Source organism: Pistacia vera, unplaced genomic scaffold (assembly GCF_008641045.1).
Source record: "Pistacia vera cultivar Batoury unplaced genomic scaffold, PisVer_v2 Contig400, whole genome shotgun sequence".
Lineage (NCBI taxonomy): Eukaryota > Viridiplantae > Streptophyta > Magnoliopsida > Sapindales > Anacardiaceae > Pistacia > Pistacia vera.
The window spans coordinates 272,861-282,239 of record NW_022196225.1 but is presented as its reverse complement, the minus strand read 5'-3'; the positions used below and the strand labels follow the sequence as shown (position 1 = coordinate 282,239).

Genomic DNA, 9,379 nt, shown 5'->3' with positions numbered 1-9,379 from the left:
GTTAAATGTTAATATATATTTAAATATATATTAATTGATTTTAATTGAGATAATGATGGAAAATAAAATAAAAATATCAAATTGGGAGTGTTTGGCAACATGGGGCGTTTGGGTTGGAGCCCAAGCCTATTCCATATGGGATTAGGGCAACTTGATTAACTATAGAAGGAAAAGTGTGTGTTAATTGTTTTAAAGAATTAAAGGAATTGATTTCTTTTGAAATTAAAACACACACAGCCCCTCTCTTTCTCTCCCACGCCAGCAACACCTTTTGGCCAAAAATCAATTCAATTGATTTGCTTTCTTCTTAATCTTGAAGCCAAAGAGGATCTAGCAAATCCCTCTTTGGTTCTTTTTGAGATTGTCTTCGTGTGGACTACGTGGGTTCGATCCTACACTTGGATCGATAGCAAAACATTCGTTGACAAATTTGGAGGAGCCTCCAACGTGCGTTTGTTTTCTTTAAAATCAGATTTATTTTTCCTGCAGATTTTATTTTAATATGAATTATAAAATTATACCCTTGATCTTGGCTCATGTAAACGATCTCTATATTATATTTGTTTTTGTTTCCGCTGCGTATATGAGACCGTTTACTAACACCAGGGTGGAGAAGGATTGTACCCAGGCAGGCCAGGGTGGAATTGTCGTGACTTGGGTGATCAGAAACTAGAGCTGCCCCTCTTTTTCGATGAAGACCCTTATGGGTGGATCTCCCGAGTGGAGCGTTACTTCTAGATAAATCAAATCCCGATGAGCACAAGGTTTTATCGACAGTCTTCACATGGAAAGAGAAGCATTCCACTTGTACCAGTGGACAAAGTTGAGGACGACGGCGATGACATGGCCAATGTTCAAGGTCGCGCTACTACAGAGGTTTAGTAGGATACAAAAGGCTAGCCCCTTAAAGCTGTTGATGTCGATAAGGCAAGGAGGATCGATGCTAAATTTTCGCTGACGATTTGAGGAGGTTGCAACGCTAACACTGGGGGAGAGAAAAGACGTCCATAAAACAACTTTTCTAAACGGGTTAAAACCAGAGATCTGGGCAGAGATAAAGTTGCAGCAACCCGATTTGTTAACCCGACCCAATTCATTAACCAGGTGACCTTGCTGGCCCAATGCATAGAAGAGAGGAATATTGCGCTAGAAGAAGCTCGTGCAGGCTTGGGCCGAATAGGTAACTTCTGGGCCTAAATCTATTTCTAATTCATTTAGATATGATGAAAGTTTGAAAGCCCACTCTTCAAATAACCCATACAACTCACCCAGATCTGATAACCAAACCTACACCTTCTCCCAAAATATAACTCCCAACCGAAGAATTCCATCTAAAAGCTACGGTAGCTCAAGGTCAACGGCTTCAAAAAGTAGCAGAACCAGCACATTCTGCTGAGAGTTTCCATTTAAGAAATTGACTGTGATCGAGATACAGAGGAAAAGAGAACGAGGCTTGTGTTATCAATGTGATGCAAAATACTTACCAGGGCATAAATGCAGGGAAAAGCAATTCCAGGTATTGTTGATTGATGAAGAGGAAAACAGGGAGGAAGAGGTAACGAATGAAAAAGAAATAATGGAAGAAGAGGTACCCAAAGAGGCTGAGTTGTTGATTAGTTTGGTAGTTGGGATCAATGGACCTAAAACCATGAAGTTGAGTGGGAAAATTAAGGGCAAAGAGGTTATGGTTTTAATTGATAGCGGGGCGTCACATAACTTTATAAACAGAAGCCTAGTCTATAATAATTGCATTCACATTGTAAACCTTTTAAGTTTCTAGAATTAAAAAGTAGTCCTCATTGATTATATTCTGTTCAATTATAGAAAAAATCGATTGCCCAGATCATCATCTTGACAACAAACCATAAAAGTCGCAAAAGGACTCCATAATAATGATTTTCTAGAGTTAGAACAGAAAAAGAAATTTGAGACAAACAAAGATTACATTCAATGAAAAAAGGATGCTATTATCATAACACTTTATATATAGTTGTGCAGTTAACATGATAATAAGGATGAATTTTTAATTTTGAGAAATCATAAATGGATGCTTCGATGTATTGTTACATGTGAATGAGTTAAAAGAATGTTAATGATGAATAAAGGAAAAAGTTCATTAGTTCACCGAAAATTCCAAGGTCTAATTTCCTTAACACGCCACTGCCTTTGACAAGTTTAACATGATAATGAGGATGAAATTCTCGATTTCGTCCAATCATAAATGGATGCTTCGATGTATTGTTACATAGCAATGAGTTAAAAGAATGTTAATGATAAATAAAAGAAAAGGTTAGTTAGCTCACCGAAAATTCCCGCCTGAGGGAAATCCCATTCCTGAACCCGCCACTGCCTTTGACAAGTTTGTATTCTACCTAGCTGATCTACCCTACTACCAATCATCTTTTTGGAATGTAAACTAATAAAACCGATCTTCACACAACAACGAGTACATTAGACTTAGAACTCATACCCAATAATTATGCAACTCTCCACAACCCATATATCGAACCATACTCCAACATTAACCACTAGCTAACCTTGATATCCAGATCTCTAACTTGATAACATCATATAAACTTAAATCCATTAAAAAAATAATAAAAAAAAAAGAACAATTCATAAGGCATCATAAAATTAAAACTAAATTCTAGAGTTACACTGTCCCAAAACTTTAACAAATTGCTAAATGCTTGAACAAAGCATCTCAATAAAAGCCCCACCTTTCTAACATGCTCAAGTCCAAGTGCAAGACTCCACATTTGGATACTAAAACAAAAAATGACAAAAATAGGACGAGAAAATATCACGACATACATATGCAAAATATAACAACAGCAAAAGAAAATAACATGATCGATAGGGTGTGATATTTTTCAGAAAAGAACAAAGAAGACCTTGGAAGACATCCTATTCTTGTACCATTACAATGGCAAGAATGATATATGTACATTTACAAGATAAATGTTTGATTAAAGGTTGGACCATCATAAACAAATACTTTTCACTCAAATGTATGAAGGAGGACATTAGAAGCATCCTTCAATAAACATACAGTAATTTCAAGAACTGATTAAAAATCATGAAATCAGCTAGCAAATAAACTTATGAAATGGCCTTCGATTACAGCTCAAAGATACAAAAGACTTCATAACCAAAAGTTGATATGATTCTAATAATGTCTACAGAATCAACAAAGAAAAACAAAAAAGAGTCCAATAACTAAAAAAAAGACATTAAACCTAAGTCTAACAAATAAGTCAAAAAAGTGAGAAAAATGCTTTATCCTAGTTTTCTTGCCACTATGCACCTGTGCACACAAAACAAAGAAAATCAGAGTAACTTACTAGGTTGCTGTTGCTTCTACAATTCACTGCAACTCGTTTCCCCATTAAGATGTTGGAACTTGAGGCACATAGAGTTTAGTCATTCACAGAATCTCTACAATCTGTCCTTTGTACAAAGATTTCACAAATTATTACAAAAAATAAAGTTGAAGAACAAAAATATGATTGCGAACACTTAAATTCCAAAGTAGAAATTGTAAGAAAACAGTCGAGGATACAAAAATTGAAAATGCAAAGAATTAAAAAACCCATAGCCCACTTTTTTTCCCACCATATTGAAGTTGGAGCAATGGCACTTTTAAACCAATCTAGCTTTTTCAGGCAACTCTCACTATTATCCTTAGTACAAAATTCAGTAGAAAACTTCAAATGAGCTATCTCATTGCCTAGATGCCTACAAGAGAAATAACAAGAAGATAGTCTACAGAATCAAAATTCAAAGAGGAGTCCAATAACCAAAAAAAGACATTAAACCTAAGTCTAATGAAGAAGTCAAAAGGTTGAGAAAAATGCTTTATCCTAGTTTTCTTGACACTATGCACCTATGCACACAAAAAGAAGAAAATTAGAGTAAATTACTAGATTGTTGTTGCTTGTACAATTCACTGCAACTCGTTTCCCCATGAAGATGTTGAAACTTGAGGCCCGCAATGTTTAGTCATTCACAGAATCTCTACAATATGTTCTTTATACAAAGAATTCACACATTATTAAAAAAGAAAAAAAAATTGAAGAATGAAAATATGAATGCGAACACTTAAATTCGAAAGTAGAAATTGTAAGAAAGCAGCCGAGGGTACAAAAATTGAAAATGCAAAAAATAAAAAAACCTATAGCACAATTTTTTTCCCACCATACTGAAGTTGGAGCAATGGCACTTTTAAACCAATCTTGCTTTTTCAGGTAACTCTCACTATTATCCTTATTAGCAAATTCGGTAAAAAACTTCAAATGAGCTATCTCATAGCCTAGATGCCTACAGGAGAAATAACAAGATGATATTGTCTATATTCCACTCACTTAAAGAGGCGCATCATCAGTTCTAGATTTAATACCACCTTGACATTGTGCTATTTATCTGCATCGCCTATTTCATGAAAGCTATAACAAACATGATCTTCAATAGATGCAGCAAAATTCTCAACTAGATATCGTATGACGTTCTACGAGGGTTAGCATGAAAGATCTAAACAGTAAATTAGTCAACATTAGAAAAATAACACAAATTCAAAATATAAACTATTTACTATTTCCTACATTTCTATCACCATGACATTGTTGTATATCCACATTCCCTCCTTCACGGAAGCGACAACAAAGATTCAACGGATTTAAAATTAACAAAATACCTAAAAATTGATCCTACATAGTCACCAAAAGCAGACACTTAATCAAAAAAAAAATATATATAGAAACTTTCTTTTTAACTGAGCAGTTTTACGACAAAACAAAACATGCATCTGAAATAATAGAAACGATAGAAGTAACAACATGGCAATTCATTTCTTTCTGAACATTACCAAAATAATTCATGTTCCAATCATTAAGGATAGCTTCGAGCCCTTTAAGCTACACTAGATAGCCATGGTTCAAGCGAGAATTTTGAAATGAGAAACAACAAATCAAAATCAGGTGTCGAATCCACTAACTTAGACTAAAAGGTAAGAGTCTTGATAACGAAAAATAGCTGGCAGTAATAGAAAGCAAAACATGGATTTGAAATAATAGAAAATCTGGAAGTATAACCAATAATATTCATTGCCTTTTTTAGTATAACCAATATTATTCAAGTGCCAATCATCAAGGAAAACCTTTTGAGCCCATACACTTTTTTGTAAAAACAAACATTGGAAAGCCATGGATTGATTGAGAACTACAAAATGAAGAAATCAAACATCAAACCAGGGTGCTAAATCATTGACGTAGAGCTAAGAAGGTAATAGAGTCTTGAGCATGAAAAATTGCAGGCAGTGAAAACCAAAACATGGATCAAAAGGAATAGGAAATAAAGCAAATCATTGTTGTCTCAACATTACCAAAGTGATTCAAGTTTCAATCATTAAAGAATGCTTTCAGCCCTTTAAGCTTTCTTCTAAAAACAAACATACGACCGCCTTGGATCGAGTGAGAATTCCAAAATGAAGAAACCAAAAATCAATATTGGGATGCTGAATCCGCATTGACTTAGACCAAAAAGGTATCAGTCCCAAGAAAGAAAATTTGTTAAATAAAAAATCCTTGTCAGAGTTGGGCAAAGAAAAAAACAAAAAAAGACAGAGTCAAATGAGGAAGTTTCTCCCCCATAGAATAATAATGATCACCTCAATATCTCCAGGACCACAATTTCCACCACTTGTGGCCAAGTTATGATTCTTGGACATAACTAAAATTTCAAGTATATACAAATTGGTTGTGCAATACCGAACCTAACGACCAATGCATGTGAACATACTTGAAATTTTAGTTGAATTAAAAGTTCACATTCTATAAATTTTAGAATAAATTTCCAACTCAAGAAGAAAAAAGCTACAGAGAGAAGAAATTGCAAAAATAAACAAGAAAACTCAGAAGTAGATTAAAAAAAAGGATTCTTTATTTGTATCCGAACAAAATACTAGTCATACACAATACATGAATAAAAGAATTTGTTGACTAATCTTGCTATCACATCACTCAAGTTTTACTGGTGTTATCCACATACTCATTCCAAAATGTTACAAATCAACCGGTACATGTGTGACAAATTATAGAAGTAGAACTTCAACATACCAATTAACAAGATATTGTATATACTTTAATTAAGCTATCTAGACTAGGCTCCCCTTGAGGATGCATATTATAGGAGAGAGATATAGAAAAAATGAAGTTTATGCTGCCAAATTTACAATAGCCTCCTTGTAAATTCACTAATATAAATAGACTTACCGAGATACTCTTAAATCACACTGACAACAATATAATCTATTTTGAATCTTATTATTTCTCTCCAATAGGTAACATATATTTCTGTCATGCCTAACTTAGTTACATAAAAAAATTGTCCAGTACCTAACACATAAAAAAGAAAATCACTGGACCAATCTTTGACTCCACATGCACAGTAGAAGTTCATTTACTCATAATCAAGACGCCTAAAAGTGCTCTTATTAGTTTATCATGTAACATACCAACTTATAATGAGGAAGAAGTTGTTCAAAACATTTCATATTTAGTATGCATCATGGCACTACAATACAACATCGAGCTTTCCAATGATAAAACTCTGGCATATTGACATTTCACATATAGATACCAATTTTTTATAAAATTTACCTCATAGTATCCTTCATGTGAAACTATAATATCAATTGATTAATGTGAGAATGTGGATCGCACTTGGCTTTAGATTTAGTACCAAGTGTTATCTCAATCCATTCTCATGGAAGCCCTCTCATGACAATCAAGGTTTTTAGAGATACCTGATATGTCGTAGTCTCAAAATACGCTTAGAATTATTGACTGTGTAATCTTTGTCCAAGAAGCCTTAAATGTGAAAATTAGGAACATAAAGAATTAAATTATTTCTAGCATTTACCACATTATTTACTTTGAACATCAGAAGTTCTCTCACCTGTAATGGCTGCTGAGTGATAATAACCAGTTGAGATGTGTACAAACCAGTTAAATAAAGATAAATTAAGAATGAGTAAGTAAGTGAACAATCTAGAATCAGCAGTCCAAACATAGAGCACTCTCAATTCATGGGGAAAAAAAAAAATGAGTTAAAAAATATAATACCAAAGAATAACTTATATTTTCTGATATGCCGAGCTGTCCAAAATCATTAAGACCAGTAGCATAAACGCGACCATTATCTGTGAAGAGGAGGATTATTAATTTATGAGCTGAAAACTGATAAATATTAAGTAATTGAAGTTAGAAAGACAATAACAGTTAAGAGGAAGGTATGGGTGCCACCACAAGCAATGGCTTTAACGCATTGATTCTCAAAGGCACAGCAAACGACAGGGACAGGCCTCCACTGAGACTCCAAGCTCCCTAAACCTAATCCTCCGTAATCTCCATTCCCCCACAAAGCCGCAAACCTCTTTTTTGGCTCACTGGACATCCATCTTCTCCATAATTCTCTTGAATTTATATCCCCTTTTGCAATGTATTTGATCATTCCACTCAAACTTCTACTCCACATTGTTTTCTCACTAAGGATAAGGAGAACCTGAGAGAAATGGAATTACAAAACTTATGGCTCCTAAGGTCTCAACGTCTTCTTCCAGAAGGTTTATTAAAAAACCCAATTTGGTACCATGTCCTACCCACCAGTTTATAATTTAAGCATTCCCTTCATCATCAATAACCTAAATCTAATAAACATTTAAAAAAAACAAAAACAAAGATGCACACTGAACTATTTTCTCCAATAGTATATGTAAATAATCACAACCAGAAACATTTGAATCCATACAGAAGAAAAATACCACCACTGTTTCTAGTAAGGCCAGATATTTTTTCAAAGGAATAAAATATATGATTAAATAAATATCAGGACCTTGCCGCTTTAAAATAACCCTAGACACGAGAAACCATAAACGAAATTGAGCTTGTAGAAAAATGTTTCCCTAGATTCATCATCACAAGAACAACATAAAATTTACCAAAAAAGTCGCATAAGGACTCTAAGAATAATTTTTTAGAGTCAATTTAACAAAGAGTTGACAGAGAAGAGAATCAATGAGATAAACAGACACTACACTAAATGAAATAAAAAACAATAATCTACTTCTAAACTAGTAAAACCAATCTTCACACAAGAACAATAAGTAGATCATTAGACTCTCAACAAAAAAAATATCAAACCATACTCCAACATTAATCACAAGCTTGGGCGGCTTCTAGAACCATGCACAAACTTAAATCCATCATTTTAAAAAAAAAAAAAAAAAAAAAGAACATTCATAAGACATTGCGTCATAAAATTAAATTTAATTCAAGTCTCTCCAAAAGCTTTAACAAATTACTAAATACTTGAACCAAACATTTCAATTAGATTCCACCTTTTGACAAGCTCAAGCACAAGTGGAAGACTCCACCATGGATATACATGTAAATGACAAAAATAGGATGAGAAAATATCATGCATAAATATGCAATAAACAGGACAACACATCAATCGGTTTATATTTTCATAAAACTAATAAGAATTAGTAGACACTGTAATGGTGGAATATATGTTCAATTACAAGATCAATATTTAATTAAGTTGGACCATCAAACACATACTTTTCACTAGAATGCATGAGACATTGGAAGCATTGTTTAACAAGCATATAATATTCAAGAACTGGTAAAAAAATCAAGAAATCAACGAGCAACTAAACTATAAAATGGCCAACATTCCGTAAAAAGACAAAAGCCTGATAACTAAAGTAGATATGATTTCAAATAAATAAAAAGTCCAATAACCAGAAAAAAAATTAACTTTTGTCTAATAGAAAAATAAAAAAATAATAAAAATGTTTATCCCAATTTTCTTGCCACTATGCACCTGTGCACCAAAAAAAAAAAAAAAAAAAAAAAAAAAAAAAAAAATCAAAGCATTTCTAGTTTGTTGTTGCTCGTTGCACGATTCACAGAACTCATTTCTCTATCAAGATACTAAAACTTGCGGCAAATAGTGTTTAGTCATTCACATAATTTCTCTACAATCTGTACCATTTATACAGAGAATTCAGACAGTGAAGCAAACTCACTTGAGTTTATGAAGTGATATATAATAAATAAACAAGTTGAAGAAAAAATTATGATTCTAGCAAGAACTTAAATTCCAAACTAGAAATCTAAGAACCAGCCGAGGGTCAAAGAAATGAAATGGAGAAATTAAAAAACCCTAGTTACAAATTTTTTCCTACCATATTGCAGTAGGACTTTAGCCACTGGCTTTTTCAAGCAACTCCCACTTTTATCCTTACCACATATTCAGTAAAAACTTCAATGAATTCTCTCATTGCCTAGATGCCTTTATGAAGCGATACATATAA

At 33.3% G+C, this 9,379-nt stretch overlaps 1 long non-coding RNA gene across 1 annotated transcript; it reads right to left on the bottom strand.

The window, feature by feature from the left end:
- Positions 1-3,352: 3,352 nt before the first annotated feature.
- On the bottom strand, positions 3,353-7,012 carry LOC116141899. Its single transcript, XR_004129897.1, has 2 exons — positions 6,657-7,012; positions 3,353-3,445 (listed from the first exon to the last, which is right to left on the bottom strand). It is a non-coding gene; the product is annotated as an uncharacterized LOC116141899 (long non-coding RNA).
- Positions 7,013-9,379: the final 2,367 nt, after the last annotated feature.